We start from the raw sequence: 23,486 nt of genomic DNA, 5'->3' as shown, positions 1-23,486 counted from the left end.
ACCACATAAAACTACTCGTTACACAACCGCATGAATAGGTAATGGGACAATAAGACATTCTTAAATCAATATGTATACAATCTAACAACAATTAGTACAACACGACTGTTATCAAGTTTATTTTAAAGAAAAAATTTCGTTCACAACCATCACTGTCATCGGATACTATACTATTAATTAGCGGGAATCTTTATGCCGATTGGCGATTACCTATAGGTATAATGTTTTAGTACATAATATATAATCAATTACCTATTAGCAGTGTATCCCCAGTAAAGTGAACTGCAAACTGTACACATATAGCCATTTTTTATAAGAAAATGAAATATTTAAACTTTAAAAAAGGATTATTATAAAAAACTAAAACGTATTTTATTTTATTTTTATTATTTGATTATCAAAAATGATTATGTAGGCACCTATAAATATATACATATAGGTAATAATATATATAATTTTATAAACATGAATTAGACGTTGAAAAAATAATATATTTATTATTAAAATAGCATAAAATAAATTTACCATCAATGCTATTATTTTATTAAATATTTGTTGTATTGATGTTTATACCTATAAGAAACAGGCAGAAGTGGCGTATCCTTGTAGGATTATGTCCACTCCTTTTATATAAGTGATTATTTTAACAATCAACAGTAAACAGTTATAATCATAATCTTGAATGGAATTCACGTTTTTTAAAAGATGCTGCTTATATAATTTGCCATCTTTACGAAACAAAATGTTTAAAAATAATTATATTTTTTACTAATTTTAATCATTATACAATTTTAACTTTTTTAAAACATACTTTTTGAATTACAACATACATTTAAAAATGTTTAACTTCTATATTAAAGCGAAACGATGTATTAGCAGACTTAAATTAAAGAAAATTATCTAAAAATGTGTTTGAAGGCAGGTTTTATGATCTTATTTCAATTTGTATACAAATTAATAGTTATGACCACGTAAAATATTAAAATTAAAAACACTCATAATGTATCGCAGAAAAACTTAAATATCATAAAAAATCCAATGTATTATACAGATTATGTTTAAAAATTAATTTTGACGATTTGTCATTCTAATATAGTAATATTAAAGTTGACCCCTCAAGATTGGTTCTGCTGAACTCAAATTTTATATATTACACGTGGATAAAAAAGAGAAATAAATAGTGCACTGATATTCTGTCAATTACTATTTTGGATTTTTTTTTGTTTCTAAAAAGTTTGTTAATGAACCAAAAATTAAAAATGTAGTATCATTATTGTTGTAATAATTAGATACATAAATTAGAACCATTTTCTTGGGTACATGATAATAATTTTAACAAAAAATTTTTATTATTACAATTTTAATAATTGCAATAACAAGTTATAGGTAGGTACGTACAATATACATTTTGATATTGATTTTGATTTATTTTGATATCAAAAAGATTAAAGAAATTATATTTTATTGACATATTAGTTAACTCATACAGTGATACCTAATACCGTGATACCGATAGTACAATTTTACACGTGTTAAAAGAAATAAGCATATACAATACCTATACCCATTTTCAATGAAATCTCAAATCATAAATCGAATATATCTACACTGATTTCGGATGATTCTAGTCTGATTTGTATATTATAGGGTTTGCTGTACGCAATAATTGCGGCGTTCAAATCGAGAATAATAGGTATATTAGTTCCACTTCTGGCTATATGGCTACTGGCTAATCGAGATTTATAGAAATCTGAGCAGCATAGTTCACTTATTATTATTATATTAATCTAATATTATTATTATTATTATTATTATTATTATTATTTTTATTATTATTAAATTAATCTAATGTTATTATTATTGTTTTTTAAAAGTAAACTAGGTCAACGACAGTTTGCAAAGAGAATAATAATGGTAAATAATGGCACCTAATTAATATTTATATGTAATAATATTAGCTAATACAATGTATATCGACAAAAAATAATATTGATAGTAAAAAATGTTTTTTTTTATTACCGATACATTTTATTATTTCCTATCTCGATAAAATATCCAAGTGGTTTATGCAGAATAAACTAAACACAATATAAACACGGACGTGTTATGTTTAAAGTATACCTATACAAGTAGTGAGTACCTACCTATATTGCTAAGACCTACGTAAATATTTATAATTCCTGTGTAATTTCGATACGCCTTTTTTAATATATATATTATAATTTATGACATTAATCTCCCAGGACAATATTTATAGGCTTATGATAATTTAGGGTTCCACTAAATAATACATTTTGTCAACGAATTATTATTTATTGGAACTAGCCGTTATAGGTATAATATAACGCTGATATGATGTTCTAAACTATATAGGTAATAATATTATCAGTTATTACATTTTTAAAAAAAAACTGCACTACAACACTAGGTTATATAACAGTATTTTGTGTGTGTAATTTTATAGTTTACACGTTTCCATAGATAAAACTATTGATTGTATGAATGTTTAATCAATTATTATGATAATAGGTATAATATCACTATCATTATTATATATTCATTATTTTTAAGTGCTCAAAGTATTGCAATAGAGCAGTATCGAATTATTTTTATTTCAAATTAATAGGCACAATAATAGGTATCGACTCAAGTAATGAGTCGCATGAGCTTTAGACTTCAGTTTTTACCATTTACCTAAACAGTTTTATCATAATATTTAAATAACCACGAATACCGTGTATATGTATCTATTTATTTTGTTGAATGTTATTTACTCAACGCCAATGCGTGCAATTATAGTTAGTACCTACCTATATATATAGGTATTTCGTAAGTATACATATTTAATATGTCTTATACCTACGAAGTGTCACCGTAATATTTAGTTTTAAATTTTAATATTTTTTTTTTTTAAATATTCTATACTTATAAAACCGTTACATGTTGTTATATTTTGTAACGGTTAATCGAGGAATCAATAACACGAAAATATACACGTAGAGGTAGTAGGTACAGTTAACGGATGACAAAAAAAAACACGTCCGACTATAGGGATCCTGAATTCATTGTGCATAGACGTAATACTTGAATTAAGACTAAAGTCCTGCTAAATCGATAATAATGTATAAATATTATACATTTTACACTTATATACAGAATTAGTAGTGGTTTACTGACCGTGGGGCGTTCATTCTTGGCCAAGGTGTATCCAGGATAAACCTTCAAATTCCATCAAAAATAATGAATGGTTCTAATGATATTACATTATTTGATTAAGTTTGATAAATATATTATTTGAAGCTTTATAAGTATAAGAACAATTGCAATAAGAACAAGTGACAAGTAACCTTATATTACATTTTCAAACTATCTGACTATGAATCAAAAATATTATCAACATATAAATCAAAAAAAAATTTGAATATTTCAATTGTCAGTTTATGACAGCTAATGAATAATAAATATATCTTAAAAAGAGCGATAATATTTATTGTACATGTATCTAGATATTGATAATATAAGTATGATAGTACCGATAATGGAAAGTTTCTACAATTCCCCAATATTTTTTGAATGGTAATTAAATAATTAAAATCGTTAAGAAAAATACGGAAAAATACGGAAAAATCGTCATAATATTACGTTAAATATAATATTTTTTTCAAAATTTGAACATCGAGTGAATACAATAATAAAAAATATGACTGTATTTTCAATCATTTTTTCTGCAGTAGTCTGTTGAAGGTTATTACAACTTAGAAGGAGCTTTGTTTTAAATTGTTCACTTTTTTTTAAAGACATTTTTTTATAAATATAGGTAACCTTATTATTAATAATTTTTATTTTAAAGCGAGTTATGAAAATTTTAAATTGTAATATTTTACATAGTTATAGATACTTTTAGCTCGCTTTAAAATTAAAATAGGTATCAATAAAAATTAAAATGCTGAACGGCGAACGCAATTATGCAATATTGCCATATTTTGTGCATTGGTCATAATAAAACAAAGAGTGCACATTTACATAAGATGAAAATCATAATTGAAAATTTTAAATATTTAGGCTTTTGCAGTATAACTTATGTACATTAATAACTAAAAATTGTATTGCAGAAGCAGTGTCTCTGTTTCATACTGTTAAATGTACGAGAACGAAAACACCTTTAAGTCGCATCATATACATTCAGAAGACTATGTGTCTATGCAAGATACTTGTACAGTTGGATCTTAACAACTATAATAATCGAGGGTTTTCCTAGAAAATTCCTTCTAAACCGTTAATGACTGTTGAGCATTCATATATCATAGATAATATATTCTAATATTCTTATATTATCTATGTCATATAACCTATTTAATTGTCTGATATTATTTAATTTCTTTAAATGATAGCCTATGATATGAGGCCTAATGTTGACAAAACAAACAGTGACTAAACATATAATTTTTAATCCACAATTACATTATGTTAGAAAAAACAATGTTCTTATAACAATAAAATGCAGAACACGGAAGGTTCAAGTGGTCTATATAGGCAATTTATATGAATATTTAAAATGAAGCACATAAAAATAATATGTTTTACTAAATTTCTTTAAAATTTATTAAATTATCCCACTTTAAGTGTTTTGTTATCGGAAAATTAGGTATATGTTTTTTGTTCGTAATTATACTTAAAAAAAATTAAAGAAAATGTCAAAAAATTCATAATCAGTCATAATGTACCAAATTCAAGTCTCAACTACAGCTATGAGCATTTTTATTTCAAATAACTACAATAATATTTATTTCATCTTTCCAGTAACAAACTATATCTGATGTCTGTAGGGTAGGTATACTCATTAGTTTTGATAGATATTCATAGCATTGCAAACAAACCCATAATGGACTTGCCCCTCCCACACCCTTCTTTATACACCATTTAGAATTTACCACAACATGCAAAACACTCTGAATAAAATATACATTTAATGGAATACTTAACTTACATTTTTCATGAAGTTCGAGTAAGGTGGGTAAGTGTGATTTCGTGGTAAACTTTGTGAATGATTAATATATTAATCATTGGTCTAATGATATTTTCAATGAATTATTGGTATAGTATATAAAATATAATTTATTAAGTTATAACTCACAACCTAGAAAAAGTGTAAAACATTCGTAACATGTTTTCATATATTTATACATTTACAATAGTTTTTTAAAGCACTTAAAAGCCAGTATAGTGGCTAATAGAAAATTGAAGTCAATTTTAAGTGTAGCACATTTCATTCAATAGGTAACCTAAGCATGAAAAAAAGTAAGTAATCATGGACCATGGTTCATTAAGTTTTAATTTATGTAGGTAACTTATAAAATTTATTAATATTTATTTTATTTTATTGCAAGGCTGGGCCAGTTAATGATTTTTTTTAACTCAGTTAAGTTAAGTTAATATGCACCAATAACAAAAAGTTAAAAGTTAAGAGTTAATTCAACTCTAGGTTAACTCAATTAAGTTAAAAGTTAATACACACTTTTTGTTAACTTTTTATTAGGTAAGTTAAAAAAAAGTTAATTTGTTTATACAACGCTAGCCCGCTTAATTGTTTTCCAACCCTAAACTAAATTGTAGGATATAGCGTTAATACTTCATACAGTATTTCCATATAAGTTAGATTCGAATGATATACATTTTTAACTTTAAACAATTTACGATACATATTTTTTGACATGAAAACAAAATAGACCGGAACAGTGAAATATTATAAAATTAAAAACAAAATAAACTAACTTAAATTACTTCTTAAAATGAAAAATTAACTCATTAATTTCACGTTAATTAAGAAAGAAATTTAGTAAGTTAACAGTTAAGTTAATGAAAAGCCAAAAGTAACTAGTTAAGTTAAAAAGTTAAAATTAAATTAACTTTTTAACTTAACTTTAACTTTTTAACAAGTTAATGCCCACCTTTGTTTTATTGTATAATATTTTAATTAGGATATTAATTATTTTTTTGGTTAAATAAATTTTATTATACGCAGAAAATAGTATGGTTGTATTTATGTTGAACATAACATACCAGGGAACTCGATCTGCTGTATGCCTGTATAGTAGGATTGGAGTGTAACCTGTGATTGATTATTTAGTAGGTACCTATTGAATAGGTCATTGCAGTAATAGATGTGATAAATTATATAAAGTGTAAAAAATAGACAAATACAAATCTGAGCTGAAACAGAGGTATCACTGTGTCAGTCTTTAATTCCAATGATGTTTTAAATTTTAGTTTATATTATTTTAAGTAATTTAAATCATTTATTTTTTTATTAGTAAAATAATACTATATCTTATTAATATAATTTGCCATAATTTTTCAATTACCTTTTTTTTTTCAACACCCAAGTACCAACAAGATTTTATTTTGTATTTGAAATGTAGTGATGATTATTGAACCAAATTGTCTGCTCTATACATGATGACCGAAACACAAAATAAACACATCATTATATTTTATTATGTCATCATTGGAAATGGCTCTGCTTTAATTTTAAGAGTGTCTACCTACCTACTCACATTGTTACCAATTTATAGATCATTATATAATACCTAATAATGATAGTAATTAATAATATTAGATTTATATAATAACAATATATATTATATTATAATGATCAGATGATCTATAGTCTACACTCTACAGACTAAATAATGTTTTAACAATATTACCTAACTAGTGCAGTGACCAGACGTAATGGTAACCTAACAAACTTCTCAAATCACTCAAATTTAATTTTCTGGGTATCTAGTATAAGTACCTATAGGTTGCACTGTTGCAGTATAGGTTACATACACAGTGATTTAACGGAGTAAATATGAACATTCACCGACCCAACATTCCCTCATAATTTTTTTTAAACTTAATCTATAGCAGAACGGATAATGATTCGAATGATTACAGGAATTATATGTGTCATATATCATGTACATAGAAGTCGACTGTGATACACTGGTAGTTACACTGTCTAGGTAAGTAGATAATAATTATTGTTATAATTAGGCACCTAATAAGTAGGTAGGTAATAATTAATAACTACATCTCAAACTCTTAGGGTATATTGACTATCTATAGGTTAGTTACCTACTTATTTATTTTTACATAATATCATCTGCGTTTGTAAATATTACAAATTAAAAATAATTTTTCAATAATATTACAAGTACCGAAAGCAAGCAAATATTAAGCTGTAAAACCAAGTAATACCCATTTATAAATTGTTTTATTCATCTTCGCATAGGTATTGTCATATTATAAACGTATTGTTTTCTATGAGTTATATTTCAATATGAATATTTTGTTAAAATAAAGCTATTTGGTAACAATTTTTAAGTTAAATTTTGTCTAATTAATTCGTAGGTAGGTAATTCATTTTCTAATAATTTAATTATATTAAGGTACCCAATAATTTATTTAATAGGTAGGTAACAAAAATGTTGCCCAACCCCTGGGTAAGTAGGTAATTATTTTGGTAATCGGAAAAAAATCCCCAGACTACAATATTACTCACAACCACATGCAACATGAACTAATATTTTTTAAACTTTAATTAGTATCTATAATTATCATTTACCACATTATTAATATTTAATTACAAATACGTATATTTATATTATATTATGTTATTAAAAAAATTATATATTATAAATAAAATTTTGTTTTAAATTACGATAATATATTATGTGTAATATGCCTCGTGCCTACATTTAATAAATTATTGTTTGATAATTATTTTTATTATTACCTATATTTTGTATAATATTTTTGTATACTATGTTTTTTAACTTTATTATTTGACGTATCGATCATTCGAAATATTTTTATATGCTATATTTGTGAAGTTGTTAAATTAATTAAGTTGAATTACACATAATATTTAAAACAAAATATTATTTATAATGTATAATTTTTTTTAATAATATAATATAATATAATATACGTATTTGTAATTGAATATTAATAATGTGGTAAATGATAATAATTATAGATACTAATTAACGTTTAAAAAATATTTGTTCTAGTTGCATGTGGTTGTGAGTAATATTGTAGTCAGGGGATTTTTTTTTTCCGGGATTCAATTATTTACAATATTTGCGGCCTTTTTCCTTAAATTCGCCCCTGGGAATACACTAGGTAGGTACCTATATTATTATGATCGAAGGACAAAGGTTACAAGTTTACAACACTATTTTAGGCCCTATGTGTATTGTTTTGTTATGCCAAGCGAACTGTTAAAAATGAATGGTTTTTCAATGATTAAAAATTTTTCTGCTGTTAATTTATTCTTCGTTAGCCAAACCTCAAAATAATGTTTAAATGCCAATCAATAATCATCCAAGTTATCTTATTTAAAACGATAATAAAAATAATATAATAATAATAATATAATGTATACAACACTAATTTCCTGCGTCATTCTAAATATCTACTGATAAGACGTATAAGGTTAGTCAGTTGGTGATAAAAAATTAAACAACATTCAGAAAATCTGAACGACTGAACGTTTGAATGAAACAGCCTTTACAATGAAATTGTTTTCATAAATTAATATATAAATTATTTTCTATGAAAATCGAAGCAATGGATTCACCACTTTGAAAATTAAGAACTTGTATACTGTTGTGGTAAGTTATCAAGTAAGATTTTTTTTATTTAAAGAGGGTATTGTTATTGTGAAAAACTTGATCATAAGTTGATAAATAATCCACAGATTAAAACTAGGTACCAAAAATACTTGCTTATTAAATTACACGACGTTTATAAAGAAATATTGCTCTGAAATCATAGGCAGATATTGTGCCATTCACATACATACCTGAAAATTTGACAAGACATGACTTATAAATGTGATATCAATAATAATACAATTGCATTTAATAATATTTTTTTTTTCATTTTTATCTCTTTTATTTCTTACTGTTTTCTGTACTCACCACAAGATAAAAATTATCATTATTTTTTTGGAAATTTGGGATAAAACTCCTTAACTCTACCTGGAATGCAATATATAATAGATTATGCACATCCCGCGAAAACGCTCTAGACACCCCTCTGTCTAAAACGTACATACTTATTATTTATTAATTATATATTTTCAAAGAACCTATTCCAAGTTGTAAATTTGGTGCATAATATAGGTAGGTAATTCTATTAGAAAGTATTTAATTGGCATTTGTTTTAACAATAGTTGGTCAAATAGTCACAATAGTTGATATAATAACAGTATATTTTTAAGGTTTCAATTTATTTAAAGTTGTTAATGTAGTGTATCACACATGCTTACTAATTTCTTGGTCATTACTTGTTTTGTTCCAATATCATTCTGATATTTGCTATTAAACATTTTTCTTAACACCGTTACATACACTCAATATTTTTTCGTCAGATCCAATTGGTACTCATCCGTTGTTGTTCTCATGTGCCAGTGTGCCATTACCAAATGGAAAATACTACAAGAGTCAAGGATAGATTCCATTTAGATGTAGGCATTATATGCTTTTTCTGTCATCTTAAGATTATTATCTTTTTTTATTTGTTACTCTATACCTAAGCATTACAAATATATTATTTTGCGTATTATTACGTATCTAAATATTTATTTATACCTATTTACATTTCATGTCAATAAATTCATCATTCTAATCTACCGAAAAAACTTTAAATTGGAAATGTACATAATTATTAATTTGTTTTCTTATTATTCATCCACTGCAAAAATAAAGTATTTAAATATTCTTAAGGTCTCTTGTATTATTTTTAATCATTTATTTATTTATAATTAATTGTGTACTAGTACTACTATAGGCACCCATGAACAGATAGCATTTCAAGTATGTTTTAAAAGTGATTCATTGTAAAAGTATGCATATAACATATTTAATGGTTTAAATAATTTTTAAATTAACAAAATTAAAAAATTTTGGAAAAAGAATATCTTTAACTATTTCACTAAATTGACATTGATATACTATTTTTATTGTTTGGATTATTGTAATAATATTATACTATTATTATTATCTTACAAATATATATTATCTTATTAACTCTTATTATTTATGATTTATAGACTGACAAACAATGTTGGGTATGAAGTCTATGGTGTGAATGTAGTTGGTATAATTTATAATTGTATTAAATTATCGATAAGTTAATGATCTTGGATAAGCAGTTCAAGTGGAAAAATTACTACAACACAGATTCTGTAAACAAACGCCTTCAAACGTGTTACCAAATTTAATTATAATTATTTTGGATAAAAATGTCAGTAAACAGTTATGTTTGATATTTTATAATCAATGAAAAATGCATGTTAATTGTCATTAAAAAAAAATTAATAAAAGTTAATATTTTAATAGCTGTGAAAAGGTCGTGAATTACTCATGTAACAGAGGTTTCCCTGTTTACAGATACTTGTCACTAATAGTATCCACCATAAGATATATATGTATGCATCTGAATAAAGGACAGTCAATGCTGCTGTTCAACTTATGGTCATACGGAACCAATTGTTTAATATATACAATTGAAGTTTTTTCAACGATAATAATAGGTAATAAGTTATTATATATAATATATATCTATGATTATTTTGTTAAAATGTTGTGTGTTAACGATAACCTTTAGCTTAACTGCTAATAAATTCAAAATTGTTAAGATTTATTCTAGTTTAAGAAATATATAACTTACCAATATGTTACATATTATTATTTGTTTTATTTTTTACCAGTATAGTAGATCTGAAAGATCTGACAAAAAAAAAAAAAAAAAATATGCTAGTTAAACGTATGACAAAAATTGTGAAAATTATATGGATAATAAATAATTTAGGAAATTTACTCATGTCAGAAATTTCCTAAAAATAGTATTTTAAAAAAATTTAAAAAAAATAAACTACTTGACTTAGATAAACGTTTTTACCATAAAATTGTTCTTATAATCAAATTTACAAATTGGCTAGTTTAAAATGATTATTTTCAGCTTCAGGAAATAAAAATGAAAAAATGTAGGTACACTATAAATTTAGCTAAAATATTGATTATAACAAAAGTTATTGCATAAGTTAGTTCTTTCTGTTAAACATTGTATTATATTACCTAATTAAACTAGTCTTAAGAACAATAACAATTGTAAAATTTTAAAAATCAAAATTATTATTTAAAAATATATATAGAGTGTTCTACTCTAACATTGTCAATTTTGCATTTAAAATAAAACTTAAAACAAAAATTGTTTTAAAAAAAAAAATTCTCTAATTAAATCTGTAGAATAAAATTGGTTGCCATTTAAAAAAAAAAATAAGTTATTGTTGTATGCGCTACCAAAATGTTTTGGTACTGTCACTCTCTTTACTCTCCTGAAATCCCATTTTTATCTTAGTGGTGTACCTTTTATTTTGAATGCATTGTATAGTGTACAGTGTATACATATTAGTTTATAAGGTGTTGAATTTTAATATTGTAAATTATATTATCATATATACAATGTACATCAGTAGTTATAAAATCAAATAAAAATAAAGTTATTGCATAAGTTAGTTCTTTCTATTACAGATTGTATTATATTACCTAATTAAACTAGTCTTAAGAACAATAACAATTGTAAAATTTTAAAAATCAAAAAAATTTTTTTTAAATATATTGAGAGTGTTCTTACTAGAAGAAAATTTGTACATTTCTACTTACTCTAGGTGTTGAATTTTAATATTGTAAATTATATTATCATATATACAATGTACATCAGTAGTTATAAAATCAAATAAAAATGACTGTATATTTTAATATACATAATAAGTATTTTACTAAAACTAAGTTTGGAAAAATAATTTATTATTTTGCTTTGAATTTTTTGAATGAATATAATATAATATTGAATGTCTACATAACTACATACAATGACAATTAAATATAAATCAATAGATCCTGTCTGTGATGGAAAAGTTGAGATTGTGATTTTCTTAACTATTTTACTATGTGGAGAACTGTAGACCTGACATATTATAAATTATTTAGTAATTTAGTAATATATTACTATAATGTATATTCATTTTAAATATTTAAATACATATCTACTATCTACATACTCATTTATAAAATTTAGGGTTTTTACAAAATTGAAATATATGTATTAATTTTTTTTAAATAAACCATTTGACAGTTTTTAGACCTACGGCCATCATCTGAGAAGAGAGACACCACTCCACCGGTACTGTGCAAAAACTGCGGTGAACTGTCACCAGTAATACACCTTTTTGTCTACTGCCACAACTAGAACTAATCTAGACATTTTGGACAATCTATACGAAGCTCTAAACCCTCAAGAAGAAAAAAAGCTGAAGCTGTAACAATGTAAAAAAAATAAAGTTTGTTGATGTACTATTTAACTAATAAATAATTATTAAGAGGACGCCATTCCTGCATGCATTATCCCCATCTTACAAATGTATAACATACCAAATTGTACGTTCTGAATAATTTATTTAACTTATGTTATGTTTAATTTTAGAGTGAATTAATTATCTAATTTAGAATTAAGATTATTATCAAGACGATCACTAAGTTTTATTTTATATTTCAACTTTAAATCAAATTATCAAGTAAGCATATTAATATGTACAAACAATTTACTATTTTAAAATGCTCATAACTTGCTTTAAAATTGAAATATGACGTCCTCTTAAATATTATTTAAAAAAATTGAAAATAATGAATCTCATTTGTTGTAATATATTATGTTGTTGAAACTGTGGATAGTCATAAAATTATTATCTAAGTACAAACATTATTCATACAATTTTAAAATAACGACATTTTAATGATTGGTATTAATATTTTAACAAGATAACAATATAAATAATAATTAAAACTAAACATTTTCTGATTACTATCACTTTTATCAAATTTGAAATATTTTTAAATTAAACATGCTGTAAATGGTTGCCAATATACAATATTTTTTATTTTGATTAACTGAGAGTATTTAAGTCTTAAATCAAAGCTTGTTCATTAATCATTTGTAATACAATATTTTATAATCATTAATAGCACTATTTAAAAATGCTAAAAATGTACAGAAGTGTAAAACTAAATATTAAAAATGGTAATTTTCAAATTCATGTTTTATTCTCAATTTATATTAAAGCTGAATAATGACTATTATATAAATTTAGTAACCAAATGTTTAATTATTTGTACTTAACTTTCTTTAAGTAATTTAGGTAACTACAGGTCATGTGTACTAATTTATACTCTTTTTCTTTTTAATTTAATTTAGTTTTTCTAAGAATCAAAATAGTGTTAATAATCCAAACAATCATATCTTTAATTGAAGAAATTGTACCCGGTGTAATTATTCATTATGATGTTTTACAGTTACAAAATAACTTGTTTATTAATAAATTATGCGACAAAAAAATATACATGCATTTTATAGTTGCATTTAACTTTAAAATAATTATTGTAAATTATATTATCTTAAACTAAATTATACATAAATGTACTATTTTGCATTTGTATTTATCTTATCTATCTTAAAATTTATTTTAAATTATTGACCATAGCTTATAATAAGAATTATAATACTCATTATTATACAAAACTCAACTTTAACATTTTATTTCAGGTTTTGAATGGAGGAAAATCTTAATGTTAAATTTGATATTCCAACAATATTTGGTGTTTTTGCTCACATTTGACTAGAAGAAGTGCTCCAACATTCAATATAGTTATTGATCGCTATAATTTAGAAATTGGATACATAATCTACTTCCTGATATCTATTGAAAAAACAACTATAAAAGCCAGATTAATTTTGACTTAAATTTAATTTTAGGTAATAAACATTAATCTATGTATTAGTGGAAAAAAAAACTTTTCCCAAAGTAACACAAATTTTTATGTCTAAAAACTTATGAACTATATAATTTATTAATTGACTCCATTACTACTTTTTCATTATTTATTGTTTTTGTTTATATTATTTCTTTATAATAGTTAAAACCATAGTTAAAGCCAATAATTATATTATTGTAATATTATTTTTATTAAAATGTGTAATGAATCTCCCACTCAATATTTTGTTAATATGTTATTACATGAAGTAAAAGATAAATTTGAATTATTATATCATTAATATTCCAATATTTATTTTAATAATATCATTTATAATAATATAAAACTGTTGTGATGAATAGGTTGCTATTAAAATTGGTATTTTGTATGTTGTAAGCAATATAGTCTTAATTTACCTGAGTTATTTTTATAATAATTTCTAAAAGCTACATAAAACAAAATATTAAATTATGAGTTGTATGTTACCTATATTTTAGTAAATTTTATTACAAAATATTAAAAATAAACTTCACTAAATACCTGGAATTTAAATTAAAACCATAGAATACCAAAGCAGTATATTTATTCGGTTATCCATATAAAATGCAGTGATTTTTAAACAATAATTAAATATAAATTCACTAAAAAGTAATAATTATAGAGGTAACTAGATTAAAAAAAAATACTTAGGTTCAAATTGTACATTTAATTATATAAAATATTTGGTGTTTGTTTATTGCAATGTTGCAATGTATTAAATACTGTTTATGTTATTAATAAGTAAAAATTTAAAAACTTGATTATATTAACTATAGTTTATATATATATATAATTACTATTAATTATATAAACAAATAAAAACTATTACGTTTTGTATTCTGAATGTATATTCTGAAAAAAACAAATGATAATAAAAAACCTTAGTACTAACCTTTTAAGGACTTAACATTCACCATGTTTTGCATACAGCCAATGATGTGTGTGTCAGAGTTGTGCTTCAAATTTACTTATTCTGAAAAAAAAATAATAGAGCTAATAAATTAAGTTACTAATAGGTATTGCAAAGTAAAATTGATGAATTGAGATGTTAATTGTTTATATATTTATTATATAAAAATACTTTTGATTAAAATATTTATTTTCATTTTATTTGCAAAAAGATATAAACATTTCCATTTTAATTCAAAATAATTTATCAATTACAATTAAGAACTGTATTTTAATCCATAGTCATTATTATTAGTATTAATTAAAATCAGTAAATATTAAAATGCCTAAAGAGGACCACACCCGACACCAGCATGACATAATGCCTGTCTTACAAGCATACAACATCTTCGATTCTCTTTCACCAGAACTAAATTTTTATTGTTAGATTTAGTGTTAGAGTGCATTGATCTATTATCAAACTTAAATTAAAATTGTAACTTTGTAACTTAACTAGTTGAATTTAATGTGTAAAATAATATAATGTATTATGTACCTCGTTAAAAATAATAAGTAACTAGTTTTTTTTTCAGTTTCTTATTTTGTTAAGCTTTCTATATTCTTATGACTGATATTCCAAGAAATTAAGGTTATTACCTACCTATTTTGGAACATTTAATTTTCAGTTTAAAGTTGTTTAATTAAATTTTTTATTCCTCACCAATAATTCAAGTTAGTTACCTACCTACCTACCTACCTACTTAATAATTAAATTATGTAGTACATTACAATTGAAAAACGGTTTTTAAATTTATATTTTAAACTAACTTCCAACTACTAGAGTTAGAGTAACTTAAATTATTATTTTTACCAGACTAACTTTTAATTAACTAAGTTAGAAATTTGGTAAATTTCAAAAACTAACTTATATTCTAACTTGTTACTTTTTATATTAAAGTAACTTATTTAACTAGTTGAAAAAACGGACTGACTTGCCCAGTTTTGTGGAAGGAACTGGTTGATATTTAATAGCAGGTATCTGGGTTATAACAATGTAAAATACTAAAATTTTAAATGATCCTTAGGCCATTAGAGTCTCATTTTAAAATTAAAATATCAATAAAAACCTACGTGATGCACTAGAATATAGTGCTAGATAATATTCTTATATTTAGATTGAATTATAGGTGAACTAGATAGTTACTTTAATATTAGGTGACACAAATATTAAAATTGATCCTATTGAATGCAAATTTGACAGATGCAACACAATATGTACACTGGTGTTCTGTAACAATGTCCGATTTAAATTTTCAATAATATATGAATGTATTCATTGACGAAATATTTAGTAAGTAGATTTTAAATTCTCAATTTTAAAGAACCTTAAAATTAAGATAATATTTTTTAAATCTGTGATATAATTGCATTACATTTGTATGTATTTCGGGCACATCAGATTTTAGAAACAAAAGTGATTCCTAAATAGCCTACCTAGACTAGAAACTTATGAATTACACGATTTTTTTCGAAATAACAGTCGTACTTCAGGAAGTATGTTTTTAATTTACTACCGCCTAGTTTTTATTATTGTTGTGCAAACAAAAATATTACATTTCATTGTGCGCGTGCTACACACATTAATGTTTAATTACTACCACTACTACTACTGCAGTACTACTCCAAACTACAGTACTACACTACTTAAGACACTACTCACGCATTGACACAGTCCAAATGTACATGTCAAATGAGTTGCCTAAGTATTACCCCTTAAAACACGCTAGGCTCCAGTCCACTAATGTTTTGTGAACTACGATTTACGGCATTTTACGGTACCCGCGCGTGCGTCATTTGCGCGTTTTTCGATTTACATAATTTTAGTTCGTACAGGCCGACGACGACGGCTTGAACGCATACGCGACAATACGACTCGTGGATCGGCTCGTGGGAATGGTGTGGCTCGGTACAGCGCCGGGCGCGACTCGTCAGATGAGTTCCCGCGGCGCAGTTTCTCGGTACACTCACGGGCCACACGTCGTGGGAAGCCGGCTTGATACGCACGCGTACCTCGGCGCGCGGCTGTGAAACGCGCCTAAGTACAGTTACGAATATTACATCGTATAGTACCGGTAACGAAATTCGATCTATGCCATTAAAAACTTAATTGTATTTTAGTTACATTTTATTATAGGGCAATGTGTGTACGAAATTTGATACATTCTAGGTGTTGATCAAAAGTATACGTCATAATCAATATTATTGACTGTACTATTATAGTACAGTTACATTGTTTTATTTGTTTACGTATTATATTGTAGCATTGTACCCGTATTGTTTTTTTATTTAAATTTGAGAGGGGTGCTTCTGATTTATTTTAATTACTATTCATTATTATTATTTATTAGTACTTTATCATTTATCACCAATACACATTTACACAAATAGATTATATATTTATATGAAATAAGATTTTCGAAACTTTGAACATTGAAAAGAAAACAATTCATAAGCTAATGTCAAAATATTAGAAAATAAATTATTTGAAATTTGAATTAAATAGCAATAAACTAAATAAAACTTGAAATTACCTATTAAAAACAATAACAATAAATAAAAACATTGCAAAAACTGTTTTGCACGGGTAAGAACCACGCAGGCTGTAGCCCGAGCTAAGCAACCAAATGTTCACACTATAAAGGGAAGAACATTTACTGTGCAACATAGTTTTTATATTTTCGATATCAGAGCTAAAAAAAAAAGTTATTCAAGTTTGAAAATTCATTATTTGCGCAAAACAGTTTTTACAATGTCCTCACAAGGTCCATACATGATCAATATTATTGATATCAATAAATATCAAAACGGTTTAAGTACCTTCCTATAACCAATTCGCGGTCAATAAAATAATATTTATCAATATCGAATATTTATGAACAATATTGATCGTGTATGGGCCGCTTTACGCGTCTTATTTCATTTTGTAGAGTTGATAAGTATTTCCCTATGTAATATTATGCTGTTTCTAGTTGTTTTTTCTCTTTTTCGGTTTGAATTGATTTTTACGTTTCATCTTACATAATCATTAACATAGCCTCGAATTGTGTATCGACTCCAGATATTATGATCTGCTGTTTTAACGAATGTTTTAAATTTATTGTTGTATCATTTACTAGTATTGTTATTAGTATTATTAGTTCTACCTAAACCTAACTTAGTAGTGTTGTATAGTTGTGCAGTAGATTACAAAAGTATGGTGAAAATATCGGGGGAATTAAAACATATTATCGGTTTCGGATGGGGCCAATTTGTACTTAGATACTCGGGTGTATGGACATAATCGAAATTAGTAATAACTACCTTATATAATCGTCTGCTTCTTGAATGCATTTGAAATAAATAACAATCATAGGTATTATATAACTTGAATTCCTACAAAATAAATATTATTATATTACTAAATAGGTAGGTAGATAATACAAACATACAATCAGTGGCGTGCGTGTTACAGAATTTTTGGGTATACAATATGTTTATAACTTTTAAGTATCTATTTATAAATAAGATACAACTGTCCGTACAAAAACGTTCATCGTCTTTATACTCGAATGCATATCACAAGAACTTGACACCAAATTTTTTAGGATAAATGAAAATGATGGCAGTGCGTATACGTTTACTAGGTAAAACTATTTGTATTGCATTGGCAAATGAAATCACGCAGGCTTATCATCGTTATTATCGTTTGATAAAGTTTAAATCATAATATAACTATGTAATGTGTATGTAATGAATAATGGTAATAGGTAAGTACATTTTAACGGTAAATAATAAAACTAATAGTAAATAGTTCATTTACCATAATATAGGTATACCTACAAACTTTTCTCTTTCTGATCGAATTTACTTCCTCAATTTATTTTTACTATATAACTACAGTTATTCAAAGTAATTTAATTCAATCTATTTTATAATAATACGAAAAATCTAGTACAGGCAATGGGAGTTGTCCGATTTGCATATTATATAATTAATCTCTATACCTACGCGGGAACCGCCCTTTGTGTGCCAAATTATGCAATAAAACGTTTTTTCCAGTAATCCTACAGTTATATTCACAACTGGATAAGTTTAACGAGTGAACTTATTTTCAATAAAAATAATTTGTGTTTAAGTATTAGGTACAAATAATATGCCTACCTATATTTTATTAAATGCAAAGAAACTTTAGAGCTACGTGCCTATCTAAATCATTAACAATTATTGCACGAGGTAAAAATAATATATAGGCATCGAATATAGCCATTATCAAGAGGTAAGTTTTATTTCATACATTTTCATACTATTTTTTTAAAAATCTTGTAACTTGTAAGATAATACGTTTATACGTACATAATCCAAACATCACATTCCTCCACCATCCATGAACGTCGTACCCACAGTGTTGTCTCCGTTCTATTAGGTACTTATAGGTAACGCATAACATAGAAAATTTCACGTTCAGAATAATCCATTTTACTGTTATTTTTACCATTGAAGTGAATTGACCTATTATCGAATTGAGAGGCAGTGACTCGTAGGTTTTTTTTCGTTTTATTTTTAATTTTTTTTGTTTTTGATGTTTCTTTTAATCTTTTTTGTTTATTAAAAATGCCCATATATCAGCAGTATGAAATGGTATATAAAAGTAGCGGTAGTCTACCTTAAAATACATAAAAAAAGTCCCCCGAAAAAATACCGGTAAAGAAAGTCCTGCAAATAAAAAAAGTTCGTTGGGATGAAAATCCGGTGAAAAAATCCAATATTTATTTTTATAATTACATAATAGGTACGTAGGTGTTATTATTTTTTAAATTATCCCATGCATATTAACATTTTACTTGTATTTTACTTTGCTTGATCTTAAAAACCTATGTATAAGCAAATAAATACAATCATATTAAAAAAGCAGGAAGTTGGGAACGCTCAGCGCTGTACATTAGGTGTCTAGAGAGTCACTGTAATGGATGTGTTAAATTTGAATTCAAATTAATATAATATTAGGTACTAAGTATATTTGATGATATTATTGAGATTATAGTAATTTATTTTACTATTAGGCATTTGTACAACAATAGGTTAAATTCATGTTCACCAAAAAAATGACATTTGAAAATGTCATTGTGTGAATAAAAAATAATTATATACTTTAAAAGTTTCATATAACAACAAATAATATTTTTAAATTACATTAAAATAACTAAAACTGTCACTCTAGGTTTTAATATGTAATTTCGTCCAAATATGAACTTAAAACGTATACAAAAGATAACTGTGTTTACTGTTTACTAAATATAATATATTTTAGATTTGTTGGTTACAGTATAAACTACCATTTATGAGAATCCTTGTTTTAAATTTTCAATCCTTGGCTATGAAAATTGAAAATTTTATAATTTTTTAACTACAAAATAATTTTTTAACTTTCAAGATTTTGATAAATTTAGTCAAAATTTGAACTTAAAATACTTATAAAAAAAAAAACCATGCTCATGGATCTTTAATATTTCTCAACTGCTATTATAAATACTTATGAGGAACCTTGTATTAAATAGTCGATTTTTGATACAGCGATTACAATTTTATTGACATTTATAGGATAAAAAACTAAAAAAAATTCAAATTTCATATGTCTATAGACTATAAGTAACTTAAAACGAGTTAAAATATATTGACAATTTTATCATCTATAGAAAATTATAAAAAAACATTTAATAAAGATGTCAAGTACCTACGGTTATTAGATTTTATAACAACAAAATAAGACAATCGTTTTATTAGAATTTGTTAATTAACGGGTGAATTATTCAATGTCTAACTTCAAATACTCGTAAAAATGTATATTGATTTTCCAGTAAACTGTTTTTAACTTTCAGTAAATTTAAGAAAACTTAAAGGGTATATAGTATTTAGTTTTCAAAGCTAAGATATAAATAGTAAATTGTTAGTGAATTTCTAACTCAAAATAATTTGCCAATTTTCGTGATTTTGATGAATTTTATGAAAATTTTAATTTCAGATGCTCATAAAAATTGTTGCGGATTTACGTTCAACTTTTTTTTTAAATTCCACTAACAAAAACGAACGCTGTATTACATTTTCAAGTTTTTTGAGTAAGCCAACGATTTTTATTGACAATAATTAAGAAAAAACTAATAAAACTAGAAATGTTCTTATGCTTATAACTAGCTCAAAAAGAGTCGCAATATTTCGAAAATTGTATGGTGCATAGAAATTGCTTATATAAACATTGAGTAATACATTTTAGAGTTACACTAAAAATCTCAGTTTTTCCTTAATTTCTTGTTTGTTTTTCCTGACGGTTTTGAAGACTAATGAGATTTGTTTACTTTTAATTCCCTAAAGTACCAACTAGATTTACTTGCCATTTAGAAAAGATGCTGTTAAAGAAAATTAAAGCATGTTTGCTGTCCCAAAAGGACGATAGGCATAAATAAAAATTTTAATATTTATATAATATATGTTTATATATACTACACAAATTTTACAGAGTAATCTTATTTACTATAATATGGTAAATATCATCGTTATAACTTATAAATTATAATAGAAAATTAAATTATAAATTTGATCTGGGGAGGGATATGTTTTAGCTGTGAGGACGTCCAGTAACTCGAAAATTCATGGTTATGGGACAGTAAATATAACGGTGGAAGGGAGGGAGGGATGTCCAAACAGAATACAATTTATGTAGGTACATACAAACATAATATTTAAAATTTTAATTAACTTAAAATAAATAAAATACCAAATATATTAATAATTTAATAATTTACGACTCCATAGTCTATAGTAGGTATACTCATCGGTTGAAATATACTATTTTCCAACCCAATAACTCTGTTATTGTGATTTGTGACTACTCCACAGTAAAACTGTCTTAAACTATTTGAATACAATTATAATATACCTAATCTAAAAGATAAAGTTATTAGGTAGGTAATATAAGTAGCCTGCCAAACACAACTTACTGATCACCCACAATCATTGGCGCAAATAGGAGGGGGGGCTTGGGTGGAATTATTAATAATTATATACCTACTATCATACTAATAACGATTATCAATTATAATTAATAATTACTATGGCAAGATGTTATCTAGTGATGGTGAGTATAATGACTGAGCATAGTAACCATGTGATAACATTAAAAATAATCGACTGTAATCTTTACTACAATTTACTTTTATTAGATACCTACCAATTAGTAATAATTACTAATTACTATTAAAAGGCTCCTAGGTTATTGATTCAAAGGCAGATGAAAAAAATTAATAATCCTTAGTCACAGTTTTTATTTATAAGCATTTAAAGTTCAAATCTTGACAAAATACGGAAAAATCACGAAAATTAGCAAATTATTTTGAGTTGAGAATTCGTAAAAATCTTTCTTTTTAAATCTAAGATTTGAAAATGTAATACAAGATTGTCCATACGATTGTCTACCTTTATCAAAAAAAAAATGTCTACAAGAAAATCAAATTAAATTTTTATGAGCGTTTGAAATTCATATTTTTACAACATTTGATATTCACTCGATTTCTCGTGTAATGATTTTCTTATTTTATTGTAATTAAAAAACGTATGACTGTAGATACTTGAAAATTTCACTGAATGTTTGTATTAGCATTTTCTATACACGATAAAATTTTAAAAATAATTTGACTCTTTTTTGAGCTGTTTACGGATATTGTCAGTTTTAAATTTTTTTAGTTTTTTTTCTATAAATATCAATAAAATTTTATTTGTTGAGTAAAAGAGCGTGAAAATTTAATGCAAGGCTCCTGATATATTGTTACAATAGCAGTTGAAAAATATTAAAAATACATAAGCACAATTTTTTTTATAAGCATTTAAAGTTTGTATTTTGACAAAGTTTATCAAATTTAAAATGTAATAATTATGTTGTAGTTAAACATTTATAAAATGTTCGAATTTTATAGCTAAGGATTGAAAATTTATAACAAGGTTCCACCTAAATAGGTAAATATATAAATTACTTTATTCACAATAATATCATCAAATATACTTGGTAATATCATAGGCTGACCGACCGTTTTCGCTCAGAATCGTTTTTCTTATACAATGATATTATATCATTGAATTCAAATTTAACACCATCCATTTCAGTGACCCACTTGTAACCTACCGTACAGCAGAATGACATCCACTTACCCACCTTTTTTCATGTTATTTTTGTTAGAATAACCTACAGTTAGTTATTTTGTAATTTATCTATAATAATTACGGGCATGAGCCCAATATAATATTATGTAGAGGCATAGTACGAGTGGGTAATAGGTACCTAACTAATAAGTCATATTATAATACTTACTGATTATTTTTGAAGCCGGGTTCCACGATTCGTGTATTTGACGAATTTTCACTGTTCGTTTGTTACACGCTATGTAGTGGAACATAGTACTTGTACGAATATTCAGTTTTTTAGGGAATTTGTTCGTTATTAGCCGCCTCCCTGCGGATTGTTGATAAAGTAACACAAGTCAAAGTAATATTTTATATATTCTTCAAATACACGCAAGTACGTAGTGGGAATGATGGTACTTGCGACTATTTATATAATTTGACGATTATTCGAGTATTGAAATTAACTTGGAGGTAAATACTTGAAATCGT

The 23,486-nt window shown here is 25.2% G+C and overlaps 1 protein-coding gene and 1 long non-coding RNA gene across 6 annotated transcripts in view; both read left to right on the top strand.

Annotated features, from left to right (window-relative positions):
- Nucleotides 1-8,495: 8,495 nt before the first annotated feature.
- LOC132937021 (uncharacterized) lies at nucleotides 8,496-14,455 on the top strand. Of its 5 annotated transcripts, XR_009663585.1 has the most exons (6): nucleotides 8,496-8,660; nucleotides 10,103-10,296; nucleotides 10,392-10,585; nucleotides 12,190-12,394; nucleotides 12,538-12,628; nucleotides 13,654-14,454. It is a non-coding gene; the product is annotated as an uncharacterized LOC132937021 (long non-coding RNA). The 5 variants fall into 5 exon arrangements; XR_009663583.1 differs by having other exon boundaries at nucleotides 12,190-12,628; nucleotides 13,654-14,455; XR_009663584.1 differs by lacking the exon at nucleotides 12,538-12,628 and having other exon boundaries at nucleotides 13,654-14,451.
- Nucleotides 14,456-18,931: 4,476 nt separating this feature from the next.
- LOC132935119 (protein eyes shut) overlaps nucleotides 18,932-23,486 on the top strand; it is a 62,707-nt gene continuing 58,152 nt past the window's right edge. Inside the window, exon 1 of the mRNA XM_061001577.1 lies at nucleotides 18,932-19,104. The gene's annotated coding sequence lies outside the window, so the exon portion shown is untranslated. The remainder of the gene's footprint in view (nucleotides 19,105-23,486) is intronic.

This window comes from Metopolophium dirhodum, chromosome 1 (genome assembly GCF_019925205.1).
Source record: "Metopolophium dirhodum isolate CAU chromosome 1, ASM1992520v1, whole genome shotgun sequence".
NCBI classification, from domain to species: domain Eukaryota; kingdom Metazoa; phylum Arthropoda; class Insecta; order Hemiptera; family Aphididae; genus Metopolophium; species Metopolophium dirhodum.
The sequence above is the reverse complement of the archived record's forward strand: the minus strand, read 5'-3'. Positions and strand labels throughout refer to the sequence as shown.